General features: G+C 47.5%; 1 protein-coding gene across 1 annotated transcript in view; it reads left to right on the top strand.

Annotated features, from left to right (window-relative positions):
- The window catches only part of LOC126469863 (organic cation transporter protein-like), a 373,860-nt gene that overhangs the window by 231,651 nt on the left and 123,908 nt on the right, over positions 1-18,301 (top strand). The gene's annotated exons all lie outside the window — the stretch shown is intronic.

The following is an 18,301-nucleotide window of genomic DNA, read 5'->3' as shown; positions in this document are numbered from 1 at the left end:
TTAAAAACAAAGCATTCTAGTGGTTATGATGAAATATCAACAAAGTTAATTAAGGCATGTTCTTGTGAGTTTAGTACAATTCTAAGTTACTTGTGTAACCAGTCGATTATAACTGGGACATTTCCTGACAGGCTGAAATATGCAGATGTTAAGCCTCTATTCAAGAAAGGGGATAAAGAGATGCCATCAAACTACAGACCGATCTCACTTTTGCCATCATTCTCAAAAATTTTAGGAAAAGTAATGTACAGGCAGCTTCTCCACCATCTGACCACAAATAGCATATTATCAAGAACACAGTTTGGATTTCTGAAGGGTTCTGATATCGAAAAGGCTCTTTGCACCTACAGTGAAAATGTACTTAATTCCTTAAATAACAAGTTACAAGCAGCAGGTATTTTCTGTGATTTGTCAAAGGCATTCGAGTGTGTAAACCACAACATCCTTTTAAATAAATTAGAATTCTATGGTGTCATGGGCAGTGCTGCAAAATGGTTCAAGTCATACCTCGCTAACAGGAAACAAAGTGAGTCAGTGCAAGGGACTAGTGAATTAATTCATCAGTCTCATCAGAATGGGAAGAAATTACATGTGGTGTCCCACAAGGATCCATGTTAGGGCCATTGCTTTTTCTTATGTACATTAATGATCTCTCATCATTTACACTGCCAGAAGCAGAGTTCGTTTTGTTTGCAGATGACAAGTATTGCAATAAATAGTATGTCGAGTGTAGTTCTAGAAAGATCTGCTAATGATATTTTCATGGATATTAATAAATGGTTTAAAGCTAACTCACTGACAATAAACTTCGAAAAGACTCACTATATGCAATTCAGAACCTGTAAGAGGTTTCCACTCAGCATATTCATAAAGTACGAAAGAGAGCAGATAGAAGAGGTTGACAGTCTTAAATTCCTAGGATTACAACTTGGACTAATGACCACAGCAGTTGAGTCCCATAGTGCTCAGAGCCATTACAACTTGATAATAAATTCAGTTGGGAGGAGCACACCACAGAACTGCAGAAACGCCTTAACAAATCTGTATTTGCAATTCGAGTGTTAGCAGACATAGGCGACATAAAAGTGGAAAAGCTTGCATACTTTGCCTACTTTCATTCTATAATGTTATATGGTATAATATTTTGGGGTAACTCTTCAAGTCAAACAAAAGTTTTCAGAGTCCAAAAGCGTGTAATACGTATTATTTGTGGAGTAAACTCACGGACGTCTTGTAGAAACCTCTTCAAAGAACTGGGTATACTAACTACTGCCTCTCAGTATATTTACTTCTTAATGAAATTTGTCCTAAATAATATATCCCTTTCTCCAACAAACAGCTCAGTTCATACATACAATACCAGGAACAAATATGATCTGCACAAGGACTTAAAAGCACTTACTTTAGTTCAAAAAGGGGTCCACTACTCAGGAACACTCATCTTCAATAATTTGCCAGCAAACATAAAAAATTTAGTTACAAATAAAGATCAGTTTAAAAGCAGCCTGAAAGACTTACTAGTGGCCAACTCCTTCTACTACATTGACGAATTTTTTAATAGAAACAAACTATGTATTGTATATATTCATACTATTAGTATTGTTATTTCAGCTTAAAAAAAAAAAGGGACGTGTTCCACATCCACGAGGATATCCTCAACACGAATCTATGGAACGAAAAACTAATCTAATCTAATCTAATCTAGGCGGTTCAGTCTGGAGCCGCGCGACCGCTACGGTCGCAGGTTCGAGTCCTACCTCGGGCATGGTTGTGTGTGATGTCCTTAGGTTAGTTAGGTTTAAGTAGTTCTCAGTTCCAGGGGACTGATGAATGTGTGTGAAATCTTATGGGACTTAACTGCTAAGGTCATCAGTCCCTAAGCTTACACACTACATAACCTAAATTATCCTAAGGACATACACACACCCATGCCCGAGGGAGGACTCGAACCTCCGCCGGGACTGATGACCTCAGATGTTAAGTCCCATAGTGCTCAGAGCCATTTGAACCATCCTAAGGTAGTGACAGCTGCTGCTGTCACCTATTCAAGACTGGACTGGTGAATTATGATCAGTCTCGTCTTGTATCAGTTACAACAGCCGCTACTACCACCTGAAGATGGCTAACAGTAGTATCGATGAAAACCTTGGGACATCATCATTCGTTGGCAAACCGGAGAAGTATATTTGCCAAATTACTCTGTTTTGTCTCTGCAAAAGGCCACTTTTTTTAGCAACACTTTCACAAAACTTGAGTTTAGTAGGACGTGTGTAATGACAGGCAGTGCTTTGTTACTCAGTCAGACGCTACTGAACTTCTGTTCTCACAGATGATAAATTTTCTTCTGCTGTAGGCAACTGCACTGATATTAGTCTCTAATGAAACTATCTTCACACCTCTTTCTGTAGACCTAGAAATAATACGAGAATATTCATAACCTGCTGCTGTTGAGTTGTGGCTTAACCTGTACTTGAATTCTAGACCTACCTCTGGGATACTTAGAACTAGTAATGGAGTGTCGCACGCCGTAAGTAGCAACCGAATGTCCGCGGATATCGGTTATTTATTCATCTGCTTAAAAATTCAAAGAGATAGATGCATATGAGCGGAATCAGGCTATGTAACTTTGCTCACACGCTTCTCCTTCAGTCCTGTCTGTGGTCATTTTCCCCTGTTGTTATAATTCAGCAGGAATCATTTGTATCTGCAGCTCTCAAACAGAGGCTCTGTTTTACAAATTATGGATTTCTGTTCTTCCGGTTCCATTTTCCTGATACCTGTGGATGGACGCTGTAATGATAGGTGTTGTGCTACAGTCAGGCGAATACGCGCCAGCGTCATGAGAACGGCCGATGCCTAGACTGGTACTCCGCCTTGTTTACGACCTTTTAGTGAAACGCGGCTATCTGATCAAAACAGTGTAACCCACAAAAAGTTTCCGTAACTATGAAACGTGTCTAGTTGGAGAAGGCACACGCTGGCGCTCCGCATTTTCATTTATTATAGAGTATTGGTGCAAAGTCTCTCTCTCTCTCTCTCTCTCTCCACCTATCAGCAACTGTCAAATAATAGTAAGAAAGATTAACAGGCCTGGAGGATGAGAATATGAAACATCTCTCGTCACGAAAAGCTGAAGCATTACTAGGAGCGTAGACTAAGAGTGTGTCGAGAGTGACATATTCCATTACTGAAGTGAAAAGATTATCAGTTTGGTACATACATAACAGGAATAAGTAAACTTTAAATACGAGGGGCATTCGATAAGTAATGCAACACATTTTTTCTCGGCCATTCGGTTGAAAAAACGCGGGTTTTGTTGCGGAGCATCGTGGAATATTTCCGCTTCAGCCTCTATAGTTTCGTAGAGTTCCGATAGGTGGCGGCGCTATACGTAGCCTTCAAAATGGCGTCTGTAACGGAGATGCGTTCCAAGCAGAGAGCTGTCATTGAGTTTCTTTTGGTGGAAAACCAGAGCATCGCAGTTATTGGTACGCGCTTGCAGAAAGTCTATGGAGACCTGGCGGTGAACAAAAGTACGATGACTCGTTGGTCGAGGCGTCGGTCATTATTGTAACATGGTCGCGTCGCTAAAACCAGGTCGACCTCCCGCTTATCTGCTGGCTGCATGAACTGTTCGAATGTGCGGATACTGTCATTCGAGGTGACCGACAGATCACACACACCTCGCTACACAACTGGACGTCTGTTGGCAGTGCTGACACTCTCGTCCACCGGTTGGGTTCTTAAAGGTGCATTCCTTGCCGCTTAACGGAAGACCACAAAGAGCAACGAAGGATTATCTGTGCAGAATTGCTTGCGTGTTACGCGAGAAGCAGTATGTGGATGATGGAGAGAGCTATTGATGCAGCAAGACATTGGCTCCAACGTCGACCTGTAGAGTGGTATGATGCGGGCATGCAGGCCCTCCCAGTATGGTGGCGTACGACCGTCGAACTGAACGGAGATTATGTTGAAAAATATTGTTTTGTAGCCAACAGAGTGAAGAATAATATGGTGTGTTGGAATCCTGAATAACACCAACCTGCTTTCAGGAAAAAAAAAAATGTTGCACTACATACTGAACACTTCTCGTAGATTGAAGACAGTGCTTCTTTCCGGGCCTACATCAAGTAATTAGCACGGTATAAACCGTGTTAAGGGCTGGATTGGTTAATCGGAGACAAACTAAGTGTTGTGTTGGCAGAAGAGCCAACACCGTGTTACTAGTGGAGGCCGAAATGCACGCGTTTTAGCTCACGCGGGCTGGCGTGAAGTCTGGAACATGACAAGGAATTAGAATTCAGAAAGCGGACGTAATTAGTTTGATACTTAACTTTAATCCATTAATGATGAACGTCGCTCTTGACGGTACATGATTCACAATATTATCTGTTCACAATACATTCTTCAAGATATGACTTCTAGTAATTGAATATGGCGCCTTGCTAGGTCGTAGCAAATGACGTAGCTGAAGGCTATGCTAAACGGTCGTCTCTGCAAATGAATCAAGTAATTAGCACGGTATAAACCGTGTTAAGGGCTGGATTGGTTAATCGGAGACAAACTAAGTGTTGTGTTGGCAGAAGAGCCAACACCGTGTTACTAGTGGAGGCCGAAATGCACGCGTTTTAGCTCACGCGGGCTGGCGTCAAGTCTGGAACATGACAAGGAATTAGAATTCAGAAAGCGGACGTAATTAGTTTGATACTTAACTTTAATCCATTAATGATGAACGTCGCTCTTGACGGTACATTATTCACAATATTATCTGTTCACAATACATTCTTCAAGATATGACTTCTAGTAATTGAATATGGCGCCTTGCTAGGTCGTAGCAAATGACGTAGCTGAAGGCTATGCTAAACGGTCGTCTCTGCAAATGAGAGCGTATGTAGAAAGTGAACCATCGCTAGTAAAGTCGGCTGTACAACTGGGGCGAGTGCTAGGTAGTCTCTCTAGACTAGACCTGCCGTGTGGCGGCGCTCGGTCTGCAATTACTGATAGTGGCGACAGGCGGGTCCGACGTATACTAACGGACGGCGGCCGATTTAAAGGCTACCACCTAGCAAGTGTGGTGTCTGGCGGTGACACCACAGTCCTCCCCCCCCCCCCCACCCCCCACCCCCAAATCGGCGTACGGTTGTGTTATAAGGCCTCCGCCCGCCGTGGGGAGGACCCCATGTTGACGTACGCTACGAGGTGAGAAGCCTAACAACAGGCATGGCTGTGCCACCCGCACCCTGCCATTAGACCGTGGGGAGCTAGGGAACGCCTGAAAACCTACTCCAGAGTGCACGCCAACATGCGGTGTATGCGTCCGTAGAGAGACAGGACGGGGCGAAGGGTCGGCCTCCATCGGGCCGGGGCACCTAATGGGCGAAGATGACATACGATCCGGAGCGGGCAAGAGTTCCATGTCGGAGGACAACTGGTCACGGGAAGCGATCGGCGGCGCGTGACCCAGGGAGGCGCCCGACGGCTGCAGCGACGCGTCCACTGTGGGCGTCGCCGGCGGGAGAACAGGCGGCGGCGGCGGTGGCGGCGCGTCGCCATGGGGCAAAATGGAAGGCAGCGTCGGTAATACCTGGGGATGAGGCGAGCCAGTAGATGGGTCCCTGGGGCGCTGACCGGACGGCACCGTCGCTGAAAGCAGACGGCGAGCGGCAGATCCCGTGCGACGACAGAGGCGCAGCTGATTGAGATGCCGGCGCCCCTCAATAGAGACTCCCAAAACCAGATACATAGCGCGTCCGAGGCAGTGAAGAATGCGCCCTTCGAGCCAACGCCGTGAACCTCGATAGTGGCGGTAGTAGACAACGTCGCCTGGGGCAAAAGCAGGTGTCTGCCGCTGCACAGGAACCGGATGCGGCGGATGTAGCAAAGACATCAAGGTTGGATGATGACGACCGTAGAGCAACTCAGCCGGCGAGCGACCATCTCGGGGCTGAGAGCGATACGAGGACAAAAAGATCAATAACGCGTCCTCCCGAGAATGCGGATCTTTCAACTTCAACATCTGTGACTTGAAAATCCTGACCAGTCGTTCAGCGGCCCCGTTTGACTGTGGCGAAAACGGGGCGGACATCAGATGTTGAATGGTTCAAATGGTTCAAATGGCTCTGAGCACTATGGGACTTAACATCTATGGTCGTCAGTCCCCTAGAACTTAGAACTACTTAAACCTAACTAACCTGAGGACAGCACACAACACCCAACCATCACGAGGCAGGGAAAATCCCTGACCCCACCAGGAATCGAACCCGGGAACCCGGGCGTGGGAAGCGAGAACGCTACCGCACGACCACGAGATGCGGGCAGATGTTGAATACCATTGGCCTTGCAGAATGACTGAAATTCTGCGGACATGAATTGTGGACCATTGTCGGAAACAATTGTCTGTGGAAGACCGTCAATACACAAGATAGCAGATAACGCTTGGATGGTGGCAGATGATGTCGTGGAAGAGAGGCGGACAACAAAAGGAAAATTACTGAATGAATCTATCACAACCAACCATCGAGCATTACAGAATCGACCACCAAACCGATGTGTAAATGTTGCCAAGGGAAAGTGGCTTTTGGCCATGCAAAGAATTTCCGCGGTGGTGCTGACTGATGTTCGGCACACACCATGCAAGAAGAGCACATATTCGTAATCGCGGCATCGATTCCGAACCAAGTACAGTGCTGACGAGCAAGTTGTTTCGTTCTCACTATACCCCAATGTCCTTGGTGGAAAAGCTTTAAGACAGAGGACTGTAACGAACGTGGGACCACGACCCTGGACTGATCATTATCAGAACGCAACAGCAAAACACCACGTCGAACAAAAAGTCTCTCCTTGTGGGCAAAAAATCGGCGAACCAACGTGTCCCCGATCCGTGACTTTGACAAGGGCCATTGCGTAGCAACAAAATGCAGAACGGTAGCAAGGACAGGGTCGGCAGTTGTGGCAGTAGCTACACGACGAAAATCAATCGGAAACGATTCGACCACGCCATCGGTTTCCGAATCAATGAACATGCAAGCAAGTTCGGAGGAATCGAATGCCCTATCCTCAGCAACAGGCAAACGGGACAACGCATCGGCGTTTCCGTGCTTAGCAGTGGACCGATACAAGTTATCGTAGCGGTACTGCGAGAGGAAAATAGACCAGCGAATGAATTTCTGCGCTATACGTGGAAGTACAGGCTTGTTAGGATGAAAAAGCGATGTCAAAGGTTTGTGGTCTGTGATTACGGTAAAGTGATATTGAGAATAAAGAATTATTATTTTTTTTTTTTTTTTAAAGTGACGACCATACAAGAAACCATGAAACTTTGTAACAGCAAATACGAGAGATAATGCTTCTTTCTCGATCTGTGAATAGTTTCTTTGCGCAGACGAGAGCAATTTGGACGCAAAGGCAATAGGGCGATCGTGCGAGCCATCTTTGAGCGCAAGCACAGCACCGATCCCGAAATCCGATGCAGCCACCATCAACAAAAAGGGCTTCTGGGGATCGAATGGCGTAAGGCAAGTATTGGAAAGCAACGCCGATTTCAACCGGCGAAAGGCGCGTTCGCATTCCGTCGTCCAGACGAACGGAACACCTATACGGCGTAAGCGATGAAGCGGAGCTGAAATGGAAGAGGCACGCGGCACATATCTGTGATAATAATTTTGATTTTTCCCAGCTCACTCTGTAGCTGCTTCAGATTCTGCGGCGAAGCCAAGTCTTGAATGGCACGGAGGTGCGTGGGACTGGGAGGTATGCCTTGGGCATTGAGTACATGGCCCGGGTATGGCAAGTCACGAGCAAAAAAACACACATTTGTCCTTCCGTAAGCGAAGACCATTATGTCGCAAGACCTGAAATAATGTTCTGAGATTGGCTAAATGTTCTTCTTCCGTCTTTCCGGAGATCACAATATCGTCCAGATAGTTTGCTGCAATAGGGACCGACGCACAGACAATTTGTAGATATTGCTGAAGCAATGCAGGGGCGGATGCTCACCCGAATGGCAGTCGTTTGAACTGATACAAACCAAGATGCGTGTTAACCACCAAAACGCGCTGGGATTTCTCGTCCATCGGTATTTGCAAGTACGCATCTGCTAGGCCCAACTTCGAAAAATATTTGCCCGGGCACAGTTTGTCAAAAAGATCTTCCGGGCGGGGTAAAGGAAAAGTTGCAATCACTAATTGTGGATTCACTGTTGCCTTGAAGTATGCACAAAGTCTCAAATTTCCCAAAGGTTTTGGCAAAATTAGTAAGGGTGATGCCCAGAGAGAAACCTGCACACGTTCAATTACACCTTGTGATTCCAAATCGTGTAATGTTTTTGCGACCTCATCACACAATGCGTGGGGAACATTGCGCGCTCTGAAAAATGTCGGTTGCGTGTTTACTTTCAGTTCCAAATGTGCTTTATAGTTCTTAGCGCAACCGAGGTTCGGTGAAAAAATGTCTGCAAATTCTTCACATAGACGAGAAACACTGTCTGAAGGCACAGTCTGGTTCACTGATAGGACCTGATTTACTATAGAGAAATTAAACAACTGAAATGAATCGAAACCAAACAAGTTCACTGCAGAAGAAGAACGAAGGACGTAAAATGACACAAGTACTGTTTGTCCTTTGTATGTTGCAAGAAGGCTGCACTGTCCTAACACCGGGATGTCTTGACCTGAATAGGTAGTTAACTGAACATTTACGGCACGCAACGGAGGTGTGCCCAGCAGTTAGTAAGTGTCTTGATTGATCAGTGAAACTGCAGCTCCGGTGCCGAGCTAGAATGGTATCACTTTGCCGTTAATGTCCAAGTCTACAAAAAGTTTATTTTCCTGCTGACGACAGGAGCGACTGTCTCGTGCAACGTGAACTGACACTGGTACAAAATCACATGCAACTTGATGGGAGTTCCGGCGATGTTGACGCACAGTATTTGTGGGACGAACACAGTCACTATTAGAGAGAGTGGCACTGGGCGGAGTGGAATGAACGACATGAATTTCCAGGGGCGAAGTTTCGCGAGCCTGAGTATCCTTGGTTTGATTCCGATTCTGGCGCAAAGCAAAGGGCCTGGAATGGTTTTGAGTTTCCGATCTGAGCTTTTTCTGGCAAACACACTGAACATGTCCTTTTTTATTACAGTAAAATCAAATAGCTTTGCGTGACGGGCAATTCTCACGCGAATAGTTAGTAGTGCACCGCGGGCATGATTTGAGCACTGCATTTGCTTGCCGGCGCGGCACACGTGGCTGAGAGCCTGGCGGCACCGGCGCGGCCGGGCGCGTTGGCTGTGTACTAGAGATGGGCAAACTCATTCATCCTTGGGAACTAGTTAACTACTGATCGTTCTTTTTTGGGAACCGTTCATTTTTACTCCTTCCCCGTTCATTTGTGCTTGGTACATGTTTTGTGGACTGGCAAGACAGCCAATCCACTAGGACGGGAGGCCGAAGGGCACGCGTTTAAACTCACGCAGGCTGGCGTGAGGTCTGGAACAGGTAAAGTAATTGAGACTAGCAAGTAAAGTACGTAGCTTCTTGAATACTTTACTTTAATCCATAATTGGTGAACATCGGTCTGACGGTACATGCATCACAAGATAAATAGCAAATGATAATGGCGCCTTGCTAGGTCGTAGCAAATGACGTAGCTGAAGGCTATGCTAACTATCGTCTCGGCAATTGAGAGCGTAATTTGTCAGTGAACCATCGCTAGCAAAGTCGGCTGTACAACTGGGGCGAGTGCTAGGAAGTGTCTCTAGACCCGCCGTGTGGCGGCGCTTGGTCTGCAATCACTGATAGTGGCGATACGCGGGTCCGACGTATACTAATGGACCGCGGCCGATTTAAAGGCAAGTGTGGTGTCTGGTGGTGACACCACAATATGGTTCTTATGAAAAACTGAAAACCAGTAGTGTAGGTGACTGAAGGATGGGGGGCACCAAGAGAGGGCACTTGCCTCCACCCTGAAGTGTTGAATTTTTATTCATTATAGAATTCTTACACACTTTTAGAGGTAATTTTTGTGATTCTGCAGAACCTCTCGTTTAGCCAACCGTAGCCTTGTGTGGCTGATCGCAGGGAAATAATATAGGGTGGCGCACGGAAAACCGGCCCCAAGTGCAGACTGCTCGCGAATTACGGACAATGTGTCGCCCGTTACGAGCAGATACAACAAACAGATAAACATGTAATAATTAGGTAGTGAAGAAATAACAAGTTAATGCAAGCAGCAATTGCGAAACAATCGATGACGGTGTGTAGAGAGCTGGAGAAGAGAACATGAAAATCTCACGCGACGCGCATGGGCTATAGCTCATATAGTCTTGTACAGCTGTTGGTGGCTGTTTCCCAACTTAATAGACCACAAGTGTCTTGTATAAAAGTCTTCGTTTCGACTTTCACTACATAGCTGTGCTACGTTGTAAACAATAATCGTTTACACCCTATACATACTTCACGTTGTCTCTGAGTTCGTAGGCAAAGTAGAGACTTTATGGAAACATACAATGAAATGTGGTTTTCTCATACTTGCGTCACACGCTTAGTAAAAATTAGGTTTTTATGTTGCATTATTAAAGTTAATGCAGCAATAATAATAATACTTAAGTTCACAGTAATGAAGTTTTTGGTTTGAAAGCTCCTTCTGAACAAATGTTTTTGAGATAATAAGTAAATACCATTTTATGGCAATCTGTGTCTTTTCAAATGGAGAGGCACCGCTTTTCCTACTGAGCCAAAATGACCCACAACCCACTTTTTTTTTTCAAAGAAACCAAAGTAGCAGGTAATGCAAATTGGCAACAACCAAACTTAAAAATAATTAGAGCCTTCCTAAATCTAATGTTTTGTATATGAAAGATACACGAAAATCGTTTTATATGAATTTTCTTACACTAAAAATTAAGCAAATTATTGAAAGTCAGCTGCTATATCAAGTCGATGAAACCAAAAAATATATGAATAACAAAAAAACTAGCCTTGTTATAAGTATGTCTTCTGCTGTTCATCGATATAATGAAGTGAGCTGATATGCCCTTTTGTTACCTGAAAAGACGTACCTATTACATACAACGTAATTTTTATGTAATTTACGTTACTATAAAATACTTTTTGATTACCGGTTGTGGACGCTGAATAGCCAGAATCAAGTGCAAGAACAGTTTGGAACACATGTAAAATAGGCGAGCGCAGTGAACGTAACTAACAACTGGATACTGAACTAACTACGAGCAGTCGGCAGTGGAACTGAGACAGGTGGTCATGCGAAGAACGACGAGTGCGGCCGAGGGAGACCGAGACTGAGACGAGCACGCGACCGAGGCTGGAACGAGAACTGTCGAAGTGACCGCCGCGACAGAAGTGTACTGTGAACCGATCGTTCCTCGTTCCCGGGAACTGTAAGTAGACCGCCGCGACCGAAGTGAACTATGAACCGATCGTTCCTCGTTCACGGGAACTATAAGTAGACCGCCACGACCGAAGTGAACTATGAACCGATCGTTCCTCGTTCCCGGGAACTATAAGTAGACCGCCGCGACCAAAGTGAACTATGAAGCGATCGTTCCTTGGAATTCGTTCCTCGGAGCCCGCATCTCGTGGTCGTGCGGTAGCGTTCTCGCTTCCCACGCCCGGGTTCCCGGGTTCGATTCCCGGCGGGGTCAGGGATTTTCTCGGCCTCGTGATGGCTGGGTGTTGTGTGCTGTCCTTAGGTTAGTTAGGTTTAATTAGTTCTAAGTTCTAGGCGACTGATGACCTCAGCAGTTGAGTCGCATAGTGCTCAGAGCCATTTGAACCGTTCCTCGGTCTTTTCGTTCATGTTGGTGAGCCGTTCCTTTGCACCCGTTCGTTCGCGAACTACCCATCTCTACTGTGTACTGCTCCGTGCAGCTCGCTCGGCGGGCCGGTTAACCTGACATACAGCTGGCGAAGTCAAGTGTGTCCTGCCGATCCAATATGTCCATCACTTGTTGAAGGGAGGGATTGACTAGTTTCAAAATCTGTTCCCTTATACGAACATCAGATCCGTTCTGTGTAATTGCATCACGCACCGTAGTATCTGGATATGCGAGTCCACATTGACACTCAAAAGCACAATCCCTAGTAAGGCCTTGCAAGGTTGCAATCCACTCCCGATAAGTCTGATCTGCCGTACGTTTTGTACGGAAAAAGGTATACCGTTTCACAACTACATTGACTGATTGTTTGAAATATGCATCTGATGCAGACAAAATTTCTTCGTAGGACAGAGTTGCTACGTCGCGTCGGGGAAATAATTTGATTATCACACGGTAGTTTTGCACACCGACGGACGACAAAAGAAAAGGCTGCCGCTCGTTACCTTAAATTCTGTAGGCGGCGAGATGGAATTCAAATTGGCGTGACCACTGCGTCCAGCTTTCCAGTGCAGCATCAAAAGGTCTGACGGTCAGTGCAACTGCGTGTTGTGGCTGCGTTAGCGGGCCGGCCGAAGTGGCCGAGCGGTTAAAGGCGCTACAGTCTGGAACCGCACGACCGCTACGGTCACAGGTTCGAATCCTGCCTCGGGCATGGATGTATGTGATGTCCTTAGGTTAGTTAGGTTTAAGTAGTTCTAAGTTCTAGGTGACTTATGACCACAGCAGTTGAGTCTCATAGTGCTCAGAGCCATTTTTTTTGCGTTAGCGGTGGAGCAGCGGCTGCCGCATCGTTTTGCATTGCATGTTGACCCTGGACGAGCTGTCCAAGGGCATCCACTAATGCCTGCGTCTGCTGATTCTGTAAGCGATAAAATTCGGACAGTACATCTAGAGACTGTGGCGAAGCCATTACACAATGAAATCAGGGCAGTCACAACGACATATGTCAATATACACTCCTGGAAATGGAAAAAAGAACACATTGACACCGGTGTGTCAGACCCACCATACTTGCTCCGGACACTGCGAGAGGGCTGTACAAGCAATGATCACACGCACGGCACAGCGGACACACCAGGAACCGCGGTGTTGGCCGTCGAATGGCGCTAGCTGCGCAGCATTTGTGCACCGCCGCCGTCAGTGTCAGCCAGTTTGCCGTGGCATACGGAGCTCCATCGCAGTCTTTAACACTGGTAGCGTGCCGCGACAGCGTGGACGTGAACCGTATGTGCAGTTGACGGACTTTGAGCGAGGGCGTATAGTGGGCATGCGGGAGGCCGGGTGGACGTACCGCCGAATTGCTCAACACGTGGGGCGTGAGGTCTCCACAGTACATCGATGTTGTCGTCAATGGTCGGCGGAAGGTGCACGTGCCCGTCGACCTGGGACCGGACCGCAGCGACGCACGGATGCACGCCAAGACCGTAGGATCCTACGCAGTGCCGTAGGGGACCGCACCGCCACTTCCCAGCAAATTAGGGACACTGTTGCTCCTGGGGTATGGGCGAGGACCATTCGCAACCGTCTCCATGAAGCTGGGCTACGGTCCCGCACACCGTTAGGCCGTCTTCCGCTCACGCCCCAACATCGTGCAGCCCGCCTCCAGTGGTGTCGCGACAGGCGTGAATGGAGGGACGAATGGAGACGTGTCGTCTTCAGCGATGAGAGTCGCTTCTGCCTTGGTGCCAATGATGGTCGTATGCGTGTTTGGCGCCGTGCAGGTGAGCGCCACAATCAGGACTGCATACGACCGAGGCACACAGGGCCAACACTCGGCATCATGGTGTGGGGAGCGATCTCCTACACTGGCCGTACACTACTGGTGATCGTCGAGGGGACACTGAATAGTGCACGGTACATCCAAACCGTCATCGAACCCATCGATCTACCATTCCTAGACCGGCAAGGGAACTTGCTGTTCCAACAGGACAATGCACGTCCGCATGTATCCCGTGCCACCCAACGTGCTCTAGAAGGTGTAAGTCAACTACCCTGGCCAGCAAGATCTCCGGATCCGTCCCCCATTGAGCATGTTTGGGACTGGATGAGGCGTCGTCTCACGCGGTCTGCACGTCCAGCACGAACGCTGGTCCAACTGAGGCGCCAGGTGGAAATGGCATGGCAAGCCGTTCCACAGGACTACATACAGCATCTCTACGATGGTCTCCATGGGAGAATAGCAGCCTGCATTGCTGCGAAAGGTGGATATACACTGTACTAGTGCCGACATTGTGCATGCTCTGTTGCCTGTGTCTATGTGCCTGTGGTTCTGTCAGTGTGATCATGTGATGTATCTGACCCCAGGAAAGTGTCAATAAAGTTTCCCCTTCCTGGGACAATGAATTTACGGTGTTCTTATTTCAATTTCCAGGAGTGTAGATAAGAACACCGTGTTTACTCCTCGTCGCCAGATGTTGTGTTGGCAGAAGAGCCAACACCGTGATACTAGTGTAGGCCAAAATGCACTCGTTTTAGCTCGCACAGGCTGGCGTGAGGAGGAAAGGACTATACTGACGTGAGGTCTGGAACATGACAAGGAATTAGAATTCAGAAAGCGGACGTAATTAGTTTGATACTTAACTTTAATCCATTAATGATGAACGTCGCTCTTGACGGTACATGATTCACAATATTATCTGTTCAGAATACATTCTTCAAGATATGACTTCTAGTAATTGAATATGGCGCCTTGCTAGGTCGTAGCAAATGACGTAGCTGAAGGCTATGCTAAACGGTCGTCTCTGCAAATGAGAGCGTATGTAGAAAGTGAACCATCGCTAGCAAAGTCGGCTGTACAACTGGGGCGAGTGATAGGGAGTCTCTAGACTGGACCTGCCGTGTGGCAGCGCTCGGTCTGCAATCACTGATAGTGGCGACAGGCAGGTCCGACGTATACTAACGGACCGCGGCCGATTTAAAGGCTACCACCTAGCATAGCAAGTGTGGCGTCTGGCGGTGACACCACACTAAGTACATAGTACATCTGTACACAAATAGCGGCAATGTTCATTCAGAGCTGAAGAAATGTTCAATATTTTTAAAAACTGAAGAAATAGCGCTTCTTCACTAGTCTTAAAATCATTATCTACTGGTGGAAGACGTCAGTAAAAGGTATGATTGCAAGGGCCACATTTTCAAGATGTATGCGAAACTATGTGTCTTCAGGACTCCGATTCGAATCTGGACCAAAGATGGTCTGCATGAGTAGTTTTCACAAAATAAAACCTTAGTTGTTTGAGATCACGTTATAATTCCCAAGGAAAATTACCAGGAATAAGTTTGTTTTCGCAGTAGTGTCAAGACAACTGTGTGGTCTATGGAGTCAGAGGGCACTATGCCGAAAGGACTCTCACTTAACTTTCTGCTCCAGGAACGACCTGGTGGTCGGTTATAATTGCCAGTCTTCTACTACTGTACCTTCTGCGCTTACTTGCGCGACCATAGTTCTGCGCGGTGGTTGAACATTGTGTATCAAAAAGGACGCAGCTCTTAGCGTTCCGTCTTTGTCAAGACGATCGCAGAAACCTCAAAACCTCGTCAACAACATCGAATGAGTTGGGGCAGTGGTCAAAGCGGTGGGCTCGCAGTCGGAGCAAACGTGATTCCAGCCATCCAGATTTATGTTCTCTATGATCTCCTAAACCGCTTAACGAAAAATGATTTGTATAGAACGGATGCTCTCTCTTTCCTTTCCCAGTCTTCTCCGCACCGTCGATGTGACACTGAAACCTGGTCTCTGCCCGCTTTTGAACCTCAAAAGTCATCTGCGGCCCGATGGGATGGACGGCCAGTGAAACAAAACATTCAGTTGCCAGCAGCCATGGGGGCAGCTACATACTCAATTGTACTACACAAAGTGTTTCGAAAAGATTCGTCCGATTTCAGAAGACTAAATCTTCTAGAGCAAGATTGTTCACCGATAGGCCCGTGCGAGCTGTCTCTCACTCACACTTCAGCAGTGAGCAATCGTCCGGCTCACGACGAGCAAATGGAAGGCGAAGGGGAGGTTCCGTGAGGAGGAATCGGACGAGGCAACTCGGCACGAGAAACTGTTGTCAACGAGTGTATTCTGCTGCTGCTGATAGTTCCACGGTCGTGGAAAATTTACTTCCGGTAATTTTCAAGAAACCTTGGGTATGGAAGTCGCGCCTCACTGGGAGCGATATGCAGGGTGGTCCACTGATACTGACGGGGCCAAATATCTCACGAAATAAGCGTCAAACGGAAAAACTGCAAAGAACGAAACTTGTCTAGCTTGGAGGGGGAAACTAGATGACGCTATGGTTGGCCCGCTAGATGGCGCTGCCATAGGTCAGACGGATATCAACTGCGTTTTTTTAAATAGGAACCACCATTTTTATTACATATTCGTGTAGTACGTAAATACACTCCTGGAAATGGAAAAAAGAACACATTGACACCGGTGTGTCAGACCCACCATACTTGCTCCGGACACTGCGAGATGGCTGTACAAGCAATGATCACACGCACGGCACAGCGGACACACCAGGAACCGCGGTGTTGGCCGTCGAATGGCGCTAGCTGCGCAGCATTTGTGCACCGCCGCCGTCAGTGTCAGCCAGTTTGCCGTGGCATACGGAGCTCCATTGCAGTCTTTAACACTGGTAGCATGCCGCGACAGCGTGGACGTGAACCGTATGTGCAGTTGACGGACTTTGAGCGAGGGCGTATAGTGGGCATGCGGGAGGCCGGGTGGACGTACCGCCGAATTGCTCAACACGTGGGGCGTGAGGTCTCCACAGTACATCGATGTTGTCGCCAGTGGTCGGCGGAAGATGCACGTGCCCGTCGACGTGGGACCGGACCGCAGCGACGCACGGATGCACGCCAAGACCGTAGGATCCTACGCAGTGCCGTAGGGGACCGCACCGCCACTTCCCAGCAAATTAGGGACACTGTTGCTCCTGGGGTATCGGCGAGGACCATTCGCAACCGTCTCCATGAAGCTGGGCTACGGTCCCGCACACCGTTAGGCCGTCTTCCGCTCACGCCCCAACATTGTGCAGCCCGCCTCCAGTGGTGTCGCGACAGGCGTGAATGGAGGGACGAATGGAGACGTGTCGTCTTCAGTGATGAGAGTCGCTTCTGCCTTGGTGCCAATGATGGTCGTATGCGTGTTTGGCGCTGTGCAGGTGAGCGCCACAATCAGGACTGCATACGACCGAGGCACACAGGGCCAACACCCGGCATCATGGTGTGGGGAGCGATCTCCTACACTGGCCGTACACCACTGGTGATCGTCGAGGGGACACTGAATAGTGCACGGTACATCCAAACCGTCATCGAACCCATCGTTCTACCATTCCTAGACCGGCAAGGGAACTTGCTGTTCCAACAGGACAATGCACGTCCGCATGCATCCCGTGCCACCCAACGTGCTCTAGAAGGTGTAAGTCAACTACCCTGGCCAGCAAGATCTCCGGATCTGTCCCCCATTGAGCATGTTTGGGACTGGATGAAGCGTCGTCTCACGCGGTCTGCACGTCCAGCACGAACGCTGGTCCAACTGAGGCGCCAGGTGGAAATGGCATGGCAAGCCGTTCCACAGGACTACATCCAGCATCTCTACGATCGTCTCCATGGGAGAATAGCAGCCTGCATTGCTGCGAAAGGTGGATATACACTGTACTAGTGCCGACATTGTGCATGCTCTGTTGCCTGTGTCTATGTGCCTGTGGTTCTGTCAGTGTGATCATGTGATGTATCTGACCCCAGGAATGTGTCAATAAAGTTTCCCCTTCCTGGGACAATGAATTCACGGTGTTCTTATTTCAATTTCCAGGAGTGTAAATATGAATGTTTTAGTTGCACCACTTTTTTCGCTTTGTGATATATGGCGCTGTAATAGTCACAAACATATGGCTCACAATTTTAGACAAACAGTTGGTAACAGGTAGGTTTTTTGATTAAAATACAGAACATAGATACGTTTGAACATTTTATTTCGGTTGTTCAATGTGATACCTTCGTGAACTTATCATTTCTTGGGACGCATGCTGTTACAGCGTGATTACCTGTAAACACCACATTAATGCAATAAATGCTCAAAATGTTCTCCGTCAACCTCAATACATTTGGCAATAGGTGTAACGACATTCCTCTCAACAGCGAGTAGTTCGCGTTCCGTAATGTTCGCACATGCGTTGACAGTGCGCTGTCGCATGTAGTCAGGCGTTGTCGGTGAATCACGATAGCAAATATCATTCAACTTTCCCCACAGAAATAAATTCGGGCACGTCAGATCCGGTGAACGTGCAGGCCATGGTATGGTGCTTCGATGACCAATACACATGTCATTAAACATGCTATTCAATACCGCTTCAACCGCACGCGAGCTATGTGCCGGACATCCGTCATGTTGGAAGTGCATCACCATTCTGTCATGCAGTG

The sequence above is a fragment of the Schistocerca serialis genome, chromosome 3, assembly GCF_023864345.2.
Source record: "Schistocerca serialis cubense isolate TAMUIC-IGC-003099 chromosome 3, iqSchSeri2.2, whole genome shotgun sequence".
Classification (NCBI taxonomy): domain Eukaryota; kingdom Metazoa; phylum Arthropoda; class Insecta; order Orthoptera; family Acrididae; genus Schistocerca; species Schistocerca serialis.
Note: the sequence above shows the minus strand (reverse complement) of the source record. Positions and strands in the feature narration are given on the sequence as shown.